Source organism: Oncorhynchus nerka, linkage group LG9a (genome assembly GCF_034236695.1).
Source record: "Oncorhynchus nerka isolate Pitt River linkage group LG9a, Oner_Uvic_2.0, whole genome shotgun sequence".
Lineage (NCBI taxonomy): Eukaryota > Metazoa > Chordata > Actinopteri > Salmoniformes > Salmonidae > Oncorhynchus > Oncorhynchus nerka.
Genome location: NC_088404.1, coordinates 50,437,651 through 50,451,809, shown reverse-complemented (window position 1 = coordinate 50,451,809; position 14,159 = coordinate 50,437,651). Strand labels below are relative to the sequence as shown.

General features: G+C 42.1%; 1 protein-coding gene across 1 annotated transcript in view; it reads left to right on the top strand.

Moving 5' to 3' along the window:
• The first annotated feature begins 8,767 nt into the window (after positions 1 to 8,767).
• The window catches only part of LOC135573302 (metabotropic glutamate receptor 8-like), a 43,102-nt gene continuing 37,710 nt past the window's right edge, over positions 8,768 to 14,159 (top strand). The window contains exon 1 of the mRNA XM_065022157.1: positions 8,768 to 8,862. The gene's annotated coding sequence lies outside the window, so the exon portion shown is untranslated. The remainder of the gene's footprint in view (positions 8,863 to 14,159) is intronic.

Here is a 14,159-nt window from a genome sequence, read left to right as displayed (position 1 = left end):
ACGTTTAAGTAGTCTGCCTGATTGATCTGTTGAACATCTTGTTGTTCCTGCTGTAGCAAACAGATGGCCTGCCGCTGATAGACAGTGCCTCTGCCTGTACATTGTGTTGTTGCCCTGCTCAGTGTGTCGCTGATGTACATCTCTGGTCCTGGCTTGTAAATGACCTTCAGGCTGTAGTTTTGCAGAGTCAGGAGCATGCTTTGAAGCCTCTTGGGCGCGTTGAGGAGAGGTTTACTGAATATGGCAATGAGTGGTTTGTGGTCAGTTTCAGCGATGACCAGGTCTCGCCCATATAAGTGGTGATGGAATCGCTGGCAGGAGAAGACGATGCTGAGGCACTCTTTCTCAATTTGTGCATAGTTTTGTTCGGTGGGGGTGAGCGCTCTCGAGGCAAACGCAACGGGCTGGCCTTCCTGCATAAGGCAGCATCCAAGTCCCCTTTGGCTGGAGTCGCTCTGGATTGTGACAGGCTTCATGACGTCGTAGTAGCGCAACACTGGCATGGATGAAGCCAGAGATTTCATCTCCTGCACTGCGGCCTCGTGCTTGGGTAGCCAGTGCCATGGTGTGTCTTTGTCCAGCAACCGGCGCAGAGGCTCACAGACTGCTGATAGGTGTGGCATGAACTTTGCAAGATAGTTTGCAAAGCCGATGAGACGCTGTACTCCTTTTGCATCAGACGGGTTTGGCATGTCGAGGATCGCTCTGACCTTGTCTGGGTCTAGCTTCAGGCCTTTTGCCGAGAGAATGTGGCCATGGAAGTGGACGTCTTTCACCTTGAACTGCAGCTTCTTCAGGCCAAGGCGAAGCTTAACTGATCGGCAGCGCTCCATCAGTGCCAGGAGCTTCACATTGTGGTCGCGTACTGCTTCTTCGTCTGTGTCACCACAGCCTACGATCAGGACATCATCTGCGATGGGTTCAATGCCCTTGAGCCCAGCCAGTAACTCGTGCTGCTTACGTTGGTATATCTCAGGCGCCACCGAGACACCAAACGGGAGCTTGAGCCAGCGTTTCTGACCCCAGGGGGTCCAGAAGGTAGACATGAGGCTGCTTTCTTCATCCAGCTTGCATTGAAGGAATGCATCTCGGGCATCCACCAAGGTGAAAATCCTGGCCTTGGGAAGCTTATAGAGGACATCCTCTAGTGTCGGCATGATGTAGTGGGATCGTTTCAGTGCTTGGTTCAGATGCTTTGGGTCGATGCAGACCCTCAGCTTCTCTGGTTTTTTCACTATGACCATATTGCTGATCCAGTCAGTTGGTTCAGTCACAGATGTCATGTGGCCATCGGCCTCATACTTGTCCAGCTGGGCCTTCACAGCCACTTTCATTGCAATGGGCACATTGCGAGGAGCACACTGGACTGGAGTGATGCTCTCATCCACTTCAAAGTGTACCTCCCCAGGCACAGATTCAACGGGCATGTTGAATACATCGTCATATCTGCTAAGTAGTTGTTCTTTGGACAGGGGTCCATGCTGGACATGATCCACAATGTGCAGGTCATTTGGTACAGTGAACTGCATCAGTCCCAGTCGTTCGCATGTAGAGCCTGAGAGGAGAGGATGTTGACTGGTTTTTACAATCTCAAACTCCAGCTTGTGTTTGCGTCCCCGAATAACACATTCGGTCTCAAAGGTGCCCATAGAGCTCCTTAGCTCTCCTGAGTAGAGCTTTAGTCTAGTATCGCTGGGCAATAGATGTGTGTCAGGTGCCAGATTGATTTTGTCTTTGTAGCTCATTACGTTGCATGTAGCACCAGAATCCAGTTGACATTGTTGTTGCTTGTTGTGTAATCGTAGTGTCACAAACCATTTCTTCCCTCTTGAGTGTACAGCCCCAATGGATTCATGCATGTAAATGTCACTTTCACTTTTCAGCTCTGAACATTGAATGACATCATCAACACAGTGAATCTTGCCCTCACTCACCCTTCTTTTTTGCTTTTGAGACACACTTTTGCAAAATGATTATTAGTTCCACAAGCTCTGCATGGTTTTCCGTAGGCAGGGCAGTGCTCTTTGCCACGTGTGTGTGTGTATTCCCACAGTATTTACATGCTACGGGGCTCTCTGTGTTCACCGTTCGTGGTGAATTGCTCTGCCTCGATTGATTTAGTCTGAATGTCTGCCTAGCAACAGCGTGAACGGTATCAACGTCAGAGCGTGGGGTTTCGATTTCCATTGCTCTCATTCTCATGTCAGTGACTTCAGCAGTGCGGCACATTTCAATGGCAGTTACTAATGTTAAGTCTCTCTCTCTCAGTAGATGCCGGCGTGTATCCTCATTTGCAATTCCCAGCACTATTTTGTCACGAATCAATTCATCTTTCAATCCCCCGTATTCACAAGTGGCGGATTTCTCTCTCAAACGGGTTACAAAGTTGTGTACTGACTCACCCTCTTCCTGTTTACAGCTTCCGAAAACGAACCGCTCATAAATTACGTTTCTGGCGGGTTTGAAGTAATTCTCCAATGCATCCAATATAGCCTTTGCATCACACTGTTGACGTGCTGTGAGGGTGAGATTGTGCCGGTAGATATGCCTGCATTCGCTGCCCATTAAACTCCTCAGAGTTGCCGCTTGTACCTCGTTGGGTTTCTCATGTAGACCGGTCGCCAGCGCATAGTCCTCGAATTCATCCCTGAAGTTGTCCCAATTAGTATTCCAGTCAGTCCCCTGTGAGAACCATGGGATTTGGTGGCGGAATGTTCGCTGCCATAGCAATGGAATATGAGATTTCTTTGCCTTCAGTCATCGACGTAGGTAGTGATGGTCATCGACGTAGGTTGTTAGCTAGCTAGGCAGCTAACAACGAGTTCATCAGTGTTGTGAGTAGGAAACGGCGTGTGTTCGCATATGGAACGTAACTGCGCCTATACTGTACTTAGCTACAAAAATAACAAACGTGTGTTTTCCGAGCCACTTCTGATACCATGTTTCAGTATGATATGTTAGATAAAGGAATAACGACAGACACCAATGTTAGGTTCAATAGCCTTGTTTGTGCATTGTACGAATGGCTGCAACTGGAGTCTGGGGAACAGTCCGGCTAGTCGATTACCTATCAACTAGACTCCGTAACAAATACGTTTCTATTTAATCCTCAGGTACCCTAAAATGTAATTAAACTATAATATTTCATATGGAAAGAAGTATGTTCAATAGGAAAACGATATTAGCAGGTGCGCATCCTCTTCGTCGCGCATGCACAGACTGATTTCCAAGTCTGTATCCCAGTACTAAAACATAATTCTTCCTCGTTTGGGAAGAAACAAGCCTGAAACCTTGAACAAAAACTACTGACATCCAATGGAAGCCATAGGAATTGCATACTGGGAACTGGATTACATTTTTTCCCTTTACGTTCTAATAGAAGAGCATGGGCTCTCAAAAAACAATTCTGGTTGGTTTTTCTTTGGATTATCTCCTACCATATCTATTGTGTATAGTTTCCTACATTATTTTAACATTTCTACAAACTTCAGAGTGTTGTTTTCCAATGGTACCAAGTATATGCATATCCTGGCTTCAGGGCCTGAGCAACAGGCAGTTTACTTTGGGCATGTCAAGTCAGGCGGAAATGGAGAGAAATAGACCCTAGCCTGAAGAATGAACCTCTCTTGGCTCTTGTATGGAGGCCAATAACATTTGTCCTTGGTGCATCAGGTTTTTGAGATGACAGCTAAACTGTCATCTTCGTTCAGGAAATTAACCACAGCAAATATGGTACTGTGAACAAAAAAGCAAATAAGGGCACTCAATTAGATTAGTTTACTCAAACATTTCACAATTGTTACATCTAATTAAGTTTAAGAAAATCTAATCTAGTTTAAGAAAATCCCTTCAAGTAAATAATACATTTTCTGTAATGTCTTTTACTGGCAATTTATCTTGAAAAGAGATAACGGGAAAACATTTAAAAAATATATATTTCTGCTTTGCATCCTACAAATGGAACAATGGCATCCCAGCAAAGCCTCCTTTGCACGGGAGTAGATTACACTTCCGTAGCACGTTTGTGGCTCAAGTGAAAAGAAGTTCATCCTTCAATCAAGAGAGTTGGAAAATATCAAGCAATGATGATGACAGGGTTAATGGGAAAGGTCTGTCTTGTTCCTAAATGTTTTGTACACAATCAACGTTTTCCTCCACCAGCAGGTTTTGCACTAGGACAACTTCCTTGTTCCTCAACTGGACACAGTTATTCCCAGTGGACATCTGCACAGAGAAGTGAGTGAACTGCATTTTTTTAATACTGCTCTTTCACCGTTAGACCATTTGGAACTGGGCCATTGTCATGCTGCTTTGTAGTGTTTTCTCAGCATCTGACTGTGTTGCTCTCATGGCCTCCATATAACCTGCTCTAAAAGGCTTGTTTTGTTTTCTTAGAATTCTTTTTAACTGGCCAAGAAAATGATGGAAGGGCAAGCAAGAGATATTGTCAGGATCACCAAATGCTTGTGCTTCCGAGACTGACATGGGTCAAGCAATATATGTTATATGTTATGTTTTCCTTCACATACAGGCAGCTGCAGTGGTCCACAAACAAAACCAGGAGGTTTCCAGCATAGTCTGTGTGGTCTGCACACAAGGATACACTTAGGAAGATGGTCATGGGAACTGCAAGCTACATGAAGTTTTCATACATCACCCTTGAATATTCCCTTTTAAACAGATAGGCCCAGTGTACAAGAGAAATGTACTAAACTCCGTTGCCTTCCAATGGTCAGACTCATTCAGTGATCTGGGTTTTCTATTGATGTGAGGTCTTAGGTCAGTCAACTGTGAAGATACATTTCTGACAACAGCTGGACCTAAACGTGTTTTCAGTGGCCCTTTCTGCCATAGAGTTATCAGATTCCGAACTCCCAAACATACCAGGTGCATGTAGTCAAGAGGAAACGGTGTCACCAAACCAATTGACAATGATCCCAAAGTTGTTGTCCCAATGAAATGAGAGTCATCAGTCAAATCATCAAAAGTGTTGTGGTTGGACCTCAGAGGAGCAGTTATTTCTGGGAAGGTAATACAATTCAGGTAGTAGGCTCCCTTTTGACAGCCATAGTAGTATGTACCTTTTGCATTTCTGACAAAGGCCCTTGCTGGTGCGCCACATGTAATGGCAGAGATTTGGACTTTAAGATTTCTGTCTCCAATAAAAAGTTTATAGCTGCTGCATTTCCTCAGAGTCATGCAAGAAATCAAGACTGGTTGGATATAGTATTGTTAACCTATACCAGTAGCGTGCCGTGGTTCTGGGGCCTGGGCCTTCAGTGAAGTCCTACACAGTCCCACCTGAAATAATCCACCTCTTATTACCATCATTATGATGCCATGGCTCTAGACACTATATATTTAGACAGAAACGCAGTATAACCAGGCGTTGCGTCACCTTGAAATTGCCATTTTTATTCAGAGAATTGCAGGGGAAGAGTACAATACCTTTTCATTGTGCAGCTTCGTTGCCCTGCGCGCTTGTTCGTTGAGCTGTAGATCCACTCGGGTGTCCCCAAAAGTACCATTGTTTGTAAGTGCCCAGCCGTACTTTGGTGTCTCGTTGCTGCCTTGGTTAGACAACTCAGGTTTGCAAAGCCAGTGTGGCTCCAAACACCAAATCGATCACTTGCAAATAATAGGCATTCCCAGCAGTACAGTTTGCAGTGCTTCTCGGAGCCTGTGAGTCATTCATAGTTGAAAGTGGCGAACGAACCCCTTTCCCGCCTGTGACAGGCTTTGTAGCGTCGGCGTATACCTCTCCTGACATTGTCTAACTTTTCTTGAAAAGTTTGTCTTGAGAATGGCGTTATAATTATATCCTCGACCAAATCGATATCTTCTCCTTCCGCCATTGTGGGTTGAAAAAACAGCTAAGTAGTACGCAAATTAATTCGTTGATCAATTTCAGTTTCCTAGTTCTGAGACCTGCCCATATAGGACCTGCCTCTCAATATTGGTAATCCAATCAAAAGACGTGCACGCACTACGCCTGCTAGCTGGCTCCTGTGTAACACTCGAGCCAGCCAGCAGGCTTACAATAGCCAACTCTAAAGCTGATTGGTTGACACTAAATTTTAATTTCCATTCACTTTATGCTACAAGCGCCCGCACTGTTGATTCTGAAGGCCTGAGGGCAGATTTTAGACCCCTGGCAACACATGATTGCTGAATATGATTGGATAAAAGATCTAACATAAAGACCAGCCCTCAAAATCTCAACCTGGGGCTGGAAGCAGTGCAACCAAGAGGAACGCTATGAAATGAAGAGTGTAACTCTTACTCTGGGGAATAATTTAATACATATTTGTGGGAAAATATATTTAAAAGAAAATTATATTCTGATGATGTTTAGGCCAGCAGAGAAGGCCTTGCTGGCCCTGACGGCCCACCACTGACCTATACTTGATACCATATCTTAATTTGTGTATTGTTGTGAAATAAAGATGCATTTCCTGTCATTTTTGTCCTATATTCACTAAACTCTCCTCCACAATGCCCAAGATTACTAAATAGGTTACTTAAAAGTGAAAGTATGCAAGCTATCTACTTGTAAGAACACACAAAAGTAGTGGAACTTGCTATACCATTGAAATTGCATTATGATTACAAAATGTGGAACCAGACAAAGCTGAATGGTACAGTTCAATTCTTGTCAAATCCGTGTGGTTTATATTAAAATATATATGTATTGTTTTCAGCAATAGTAGCAGTACTTATTCAATTCATGAGAAGGTGTTACAGAGGGTCGCACACATTGGTCTGCATTTCGACATGCCGAAGTTCCTCCACTGAAGGTAAGACCTCCACCTAGCATAGCGGCCTGCCGCTCAAGAAACGCTAGTGGGCCGATTGCCAGTCTGCCGCCGGAGGCCCGACCACGGCAAGCCGCTGACGGCATGCCACCCAAAAAACGCTGGCGGACCGACAGATCATTGTTAGCTGGGATATATACTTTTTTTTGCTGAAATGTCGTGGAATCAACATTGATTCAATGCGTTTTTGCCCAGTGGGTTGAGACCATTCACATTTTTACTTTCATCAATGTGGCCTATTTGACCTGTAATGCACAGCAAATACAAATGGCAGTAATTATTTCACGTAAAATGTACACAGACAGTTTTCGAAATAGGAAGCAGGCAGTCCAGAAAAAAATATATAGAATTATTGTCTGCCTGCATCCAGGCCTGTTTCCTGAAGGCACATGTGCAAGCCAGCTACATTCACTGTCAGTGCAACACATTGTATTCCTTATATAATAACTACAGACCTTGGCCTACCGTATAACCGTACAATAATCAGGATATGGCCTTATTTCTCTACTTCAGGTGTTGGGTTTGCGTTGATATTTTACCCAGACAAGCTCTGCTACACTTGACTAGACTATTTTACACGCACACGATGGCGCAATGGGACTGCATTTCCTAACGGTGTCGTCAACGAAAACTCCCGTTTCAACATCCACTGTGCAAATGTTTTCCCACTGGGAATATTGCTTGATGAGAGCCGTAGGCATCTTATCCTACTTATACAAATACATGTCCGTTTGTCTCTAAGAGTGTAAGGAAGAAATATGGTTATGTTTTCTCTTAGTATTTCCGAACTAATGTTGAATGATCTGAATTACCTGCCTGGTATAATTCGCAAGCATCTTTGAGATAGTTTATAATATTCTAGCCTGTAGTCTTTGAAAGTAATGTCCTTTGAAAACTACAGATAAGACTAGCCTAGGCTACATCGTCTTTATGTAGGCTGTCATGGTGTGGCATGTCCAACCCACAGTAGGCTATCAGTGCCGTACAATTGCCAGTTTGAAATTGTAACACACCAAATAACATCGGATGCTGGCTGCAACCTGGTGTCAGAGAATTTTGTATTATTATGTACGTAAACCGAGCCAGCTAAATGTGTGGTTCTGTTACGTTTCATATGGTATGTATTGATTTGTGGATGTCCACCACCCATTTATTCTGATATATTATGCATTAACATTCGTATTATATGTTACAAATTTGAAAGTTTTGTGCAATATGTTAAGAATTTGAAATGTGTGATGTGTACAAATTCTAGCTAGGTGGCTAGCTGGCTAACGTTAGCTAGGCTTGGGGTTAAGGTTAGAGTTATGTTTATGAGTTAGGTTAAAAGAGTTAGGGTTATAGGAAGGGTTAACTAAAAGGATTGGGTTTAGGGGAAGGGTTAGCTAAAGGGGTTAAGGTCAGGGGAAGGGTTAATTAACTAACATGCTAAGTAGTTTCAAAGTAGCTAAAAAGCTAAAGTTGTCCATGATGAGATTCAAACTCTCATCCTCTCGGTTGCTAGACTTTGTGTTCTACGCCAACCCATACAACCCAACCAACCATCCCACTTTCATTGTTTCCTTAAGTAACCATCTGTCTTATGTAACCAAACCAAACATAACATATCATAATAATATTTACCTATTTATGTTGACTATGTTACGTATAGTGTATGAGACCAGCCTGGCTATGCATGTCTTGAGGGAAGGAACATGCCACCATGCACTTTTGGACTAGGCAAACACTCTGAGCATGAATTATATGAATTCGTCCTAAATAGTCCCTGCACACGTTTTCATGTGTGGTCATGGGTTATGGTGATTTGAAACAATCAATTGAAATAAACTGCTCAGTATGTACAGCAACAACTAACAACCATCAGAGAAGCATTAGGTAGCACAGAGTTGAAAAACCAATAACCGTCGTGTGGGAGTACTGGGTGATTCCACGAGACAAGAAACGCGCTCGGGCTTCCTGTGGTGTTTTTTCAGCACTATGAGCAAAAGCTTGCGCCGCATTGGTGTGGTAGTGAGAGCGCGAAGGACCTGATCTCAGTAACCCGCAGGTAAGTCCTACTTAATTGTTGAATTTCTAATAACTATTTATTCTGCGATATGAATCATGTTCTTTTTTAAATGTGTTTCGATTTTTTTGTTTTTATCTTCTACTTTAGCGATAGCCTACAGACTTGAAATTGAGAATATCAGTTTTCGACACTCACGGTTACAGTCATTCACCCAAAGTCACATTTTGACCTGTTAACACATGGTATGCTTGTGATATGTCTTTCTGGTAGGTACTCAAAAACATGTTCAAAAAAGTGGCCCCATTGAAGGAAACACTGATGCAAAAAAAATGCATGTTAATTTTGTGTCGTTATGCATGTTTCCAGCGCATTTCTGTCATCATCAGAGTCCAACTCGATCGAAAGGGAGAGAGAGTAAAAGTTAAGAAATGTACAATGCAAACCACTGAATATACTATCTGATAAAACAATCCCAGAGTGAAATTCTCACCTTTCAATCATCATGCTCATTGATCATATTGCACCTTCATCACAAGTGTACATTTTTTTATTTTGGAAATAGGGTGCAATCAAGTCTTCAACAATAAAAATAATTCATTTTGATAACTTTATAAAATGCATTAATTAAAAAAACTATAGGCCTATTATTTGCAAAAACGATTATGCCTACATTTGATTGATATAGCTTTTGTTTGCAGTGATGGGTGAATGAGCAGGGGCACACCGCAGTTTCACAGCCCACAAGGTCTGAGCAATGACTCAAATAACTTCCTACAATTCTAAAAACAATTCCATGGGAAAATAGAAAAATGAGACTTTTATAGCTAATCTCATGCTATTCTACACCTTTTGCCATGAGGCTGAGACAAAATGTTGCTGTTGATTCAACCAGTGTGTTGAATCAAAGTGGGAGGAGGCTGCCTAATCGTCACCTGTGGGTCAAATCTTCAAGTCAAAGCCTTTTAACATTTTGACTGGCTGTTGCCAAGTTGTTGCTTTTTGTGTGTAGTCATTTAAAGATAATATATGCTCTGCACTTAGATATTGTAGTTGATGAGTGGGTCCCAATTGTTGGGTTGAAGAAAACATTATGGACTCGCTGGGTTATGGGTTGATGCATGTCATTACGGTAGTCTACAAATAAGCCTGTTGGTATATAGCAGTGTTACTCACCATTTTTGTAAGAGGGGCACTTTGGGTTGAGATAATCATTCAGAGGGCCGCACAGATGTTTAATTTATTGTACTTTTTCTTCAAATATGATCAATTATCAATTGAGAGCAGATTCATAGCAAAAGAGCACATGCAATTGATTTGATGTACAGCACATCACAAAAATATACATACACACATCAAATAGGCTACATCACATGTATAAGACCCATATTAAGGGTTACCTCGGTAGTTGGATGAGCAAAAATGTCCCTTCTGCTCCTTGATTGAATTCATTCAAAATGTATAATCTGTTGTTGCTATCCTTGTGAGGCAATCCAGGTGTGCATTGGTATGTCTGTTTCTCTGTTTTTGTTTCACAATGTTCATTGTTGAGTCCCTTCTCCTTCCCTCACATGTTTGGGGTGCTGTCAGTGCACACAGTTGCCAGATTTGACCAGTCAATATTATTATCAACAAAAAATTTAACGAGGGCTTTCAGAATATCTTCTCCTCGTGTTTGTCCCTGAAGGGGTGGTAAACATAACATTTCCTCTCTGAATGACTTGTTTTGAGGGAACACATAATTGGGCAATGTCACTTACATCAGTGCTTTCGTCAAGCGCAATACTAAAACACAGCGCCACAATATGTCAGTAATCAGTTGCTTAGCGATGTCCTCGCTGATGTCTTCTATGCGTCTTGTTGTGGTCGAGTCTGAGAGTTGCAGTCCTTTAATTCATTTTCTTTCAAATATTTTCCTTGTTTGTGAAATTAGCATAAAATATTTCCGCTGAGGCCAAAAAACATTTGACAATCTCTGCATCTGTGAAGGCCTTCTTGTTTCTTGCGAGTATCCAAGCAATCTTATATGTTGCTTCTGTCGTTTTCTCTGCAACAATGTTAGATCTGTCCATTATTTGTTGTTGTCCTTTGAGCTGTCCTTTGAGTTGGATATGTTTTGTCAAAGTGGACATGGTGTGACTGGAAACGTTACTCTAAATTTGCTTGTTTAAAACAATTGACTGGCTTCTGGCAATTAAAACAAAATGGGCTAGTCCCATTATGCATTCTAAAAATTACTTGTCTGTACATTTCTCTTGGAGCTTTCTGTGTTCTTCTTGAATCGACCGTATCCTTCTCTTAACCACCGGAGCCACGTTAGCTACGTTAGCTAGCTGCATTTCCCAGCCGCCATCTTCCTGATTTTCCTGGTTCTCCGGTGGTTGTTCGTTCATAGCTGTCAAGTTGTTTTCCAACTCTTCCCCCTCATTTTCATTGTCAGTAGATTTACGTTCCTTTTTTACAATAAATCAATCCATGTCTACCAGACTGCAAAATTAGCTAGTAGCAAACTGATATGTATTGGTCGCTGGCAGTTGCGTTCTATTTCGGCGTTTCTGTTCAACAGCAGCGCTATACTGCCATCTATCTGCCGTCCAGGGAACAATAGATACATTAAATGAAGTGATTCAGGCCTGCATTAAACACATTGAATTGAAATTGTATCATTGTTATGTATTATGAAAAAAAGAAAATCACTGTGAGCCACAAATGCGGCCCACTGTCCGAGCAATGAGTACCACTGGTATATTGCCTGCCATGCCAACCTCTTAGATGTTAAGTCCCCTATTTAGGACTTTGAGTGGTTCTGGACCGGTTCCGACTGACCTTTTGGTGTACAAAGAGCTCTGTAAACATTGCAGTGCCTTATAGTGCCAGCAAGCCCCATCTGTCTGCTTTCTGCTACCACTCTGTCAGTGGAGCTGACTTGAATGGGTTTACCCCCCCCCCCCACATTTGCATAGGCCAGAAAATGTTACACGTCACTCCCTTTCCAGACAAAGAATAGATTTCATCTCCCTCTGAAGGACGAAGCCCAGCCTTGGAGATAGCATATTAAAGGGGACAGTCTAACCAATCCAACAGTTGTGATTATTCATCCAGATTTTAAACTCTCAACATGAAAAAAATGTAATGTTGTAGCATTGAAACATGACCACTGTCTCTTGGTCAAACAGGGACAAAATAACTTTATAAGGAAAGCTGAACTTGAAATGAGTCTGCAGACATTCAAATGTTCTCTTTGTGTCACTCAGAGGAGGCTTGGCAGAAAATGCTCTGTCATCAGTTATATGAAATGGGGTCAAATTTGTACTGTCACTAAATATGATCATATTTATTTTACAGTTATAATAAAGGTGAAATATTACAGTAAATTGTTTATAATTTGATTGTTACTGTATTTGGAAAGCATTTGTCCTTTACCCCAGAAAGCATTTCAGTCACTTACCACACTTTTGTTGAATAGGAAAACAATATTTTAGTAATATATCTACTATGTACTTGATCTTGTGTCCTCAAAAGTGAGATTTTTAAAAACTTTGGGGTATTATTTAGGCGAAAATCTACATTTTCTCATTACGTTCAAAAGTTTTAGTTCAAGAAATGTGTCATGTTCTCAATACTCAGAATATCCATCATAAATTAGTCGGCTACTAGCATAGAACAATACCTTTTGTGAGGCTAGAACAACTCAACCATTTATGATGGAAATGTTCGCATGCCCGTCTGGAGTTTAGGAGGTGGCTAATAATTGTGCGCCGTTCACCACAGAAGGGAACGTGCAGCACAGGTGCATGCATTCTTAGGCCTACTCATGCTATGCTACATATGGTTGTTATCGACATGCTTCATTTGTGCAGCGATGGGTTCTTTTAAAGAGTTACAGATCAATTGTTTTATAACTGTAACAAACGTTATTGTTTGGTATTTTGTACATTTGACATTTTGTAAAGAAAAACAAGTATTTAGACCAATGTAGGAGTGCACAATGCACATCTTGCACATTTTTCTCTCACTGCCATGTTACTCTTTGGGATGAGAGTGACTGGCTGGGGAGGGCACACACTGTTTTCCCAGGTAGCAATCAGTATCTGGTTAAAAGGTAAGAACGATTAGAGTAAGGGCCGGAGCTGTCTGACAGCTATGTCACACAATTGTAATGTGCACATGAAGCCTCCATTGATCAGGCGCAACATTTGTATGATTCTGTAATCACGAGGGGCACTCTAAAGAGAATTGTCATTTGTACCAAAAAGTATTCTGAGTCGTAAATAAGTGTGGATAATGAGTTTTTATGTAGGCAACAGTGAAAGAAAAGACAGTAAGCCAACCTCTCAGTTCCGAAAGAAAGGACGGGCATGTTTTCATTTTACAGGCTAGCAGCCAGCGTGCGCACACACACACACTGTTTCTGTCATTGTCATCGATGCTATTGTGCGGCAATATATCTGTAAGGCTGTAGGGTATGTTGCTGTGTCGATTCTTATGTAGCTTACTGTATATCTATGGATTATGTAAAACACATATCTATGGATTATGTAAAACAACATCACAGCAATTTAAATTCACATCAGGGTAAGGATAAGAGTCATTGCAAATGCAATAGCTTACTACATGATAATACACTTCTTTGATGTTTTTATCAAGCACAGTCTCAGCTTTGTAGACAGAGTTTTTGCAGATGTGCGTATGTTTGAGGAGTTCACCGTTTTCAAGGGGAGATTCCTTGCTGTGTCATGTGGATGTTTGTTGTGTCTGCCCCTTTGTGTGTGTGTGTGTGTGTGTGTGTGTGTGTGTGTGTGTGTGTGTGTGTGTGCGTGTGTGTGTGTGCCTGTGCATGGGTGCATGCTTATGTGCAGAGGTATTAAAATCATTCCCTGGAGGTCTGGCATACTGCTGGTTTTCTATTCTACCTAATAATTAATTGTATCCACTTGGTGTCCCAGGTCTAAAACAGTCCCTGATTAGAGGGGAAGAATGAAAAAAGCATTAGAACTGACTTCGAGGTCCAGATTTGAATTTGATGCCTTTAGTGTGTCGTGTGCACATACACCACATGACCAAAAGTTTGTGGACACCTTCTTGTCTAACATCTCATTCCAAAATCATGGGCATTCATATGGAGTTGGTCCCTCCTTTGCTGCTATAACAGCCTCCACTCTTCTGGGAAGGTGTTCCACTAGATTCTGGAACATTGCTACGGGAACTTGCTTCTATTCAGCCACGAACATTAGTGAGGTCAGGCACTGATGTTGGGCGATTAGGCCTGGATCTCAGTCGGCGTTCCAATTCCTCCCAAAGGTGTTCGATGGGGTTGAGGTCAGGGCTCTGTGCAGGCC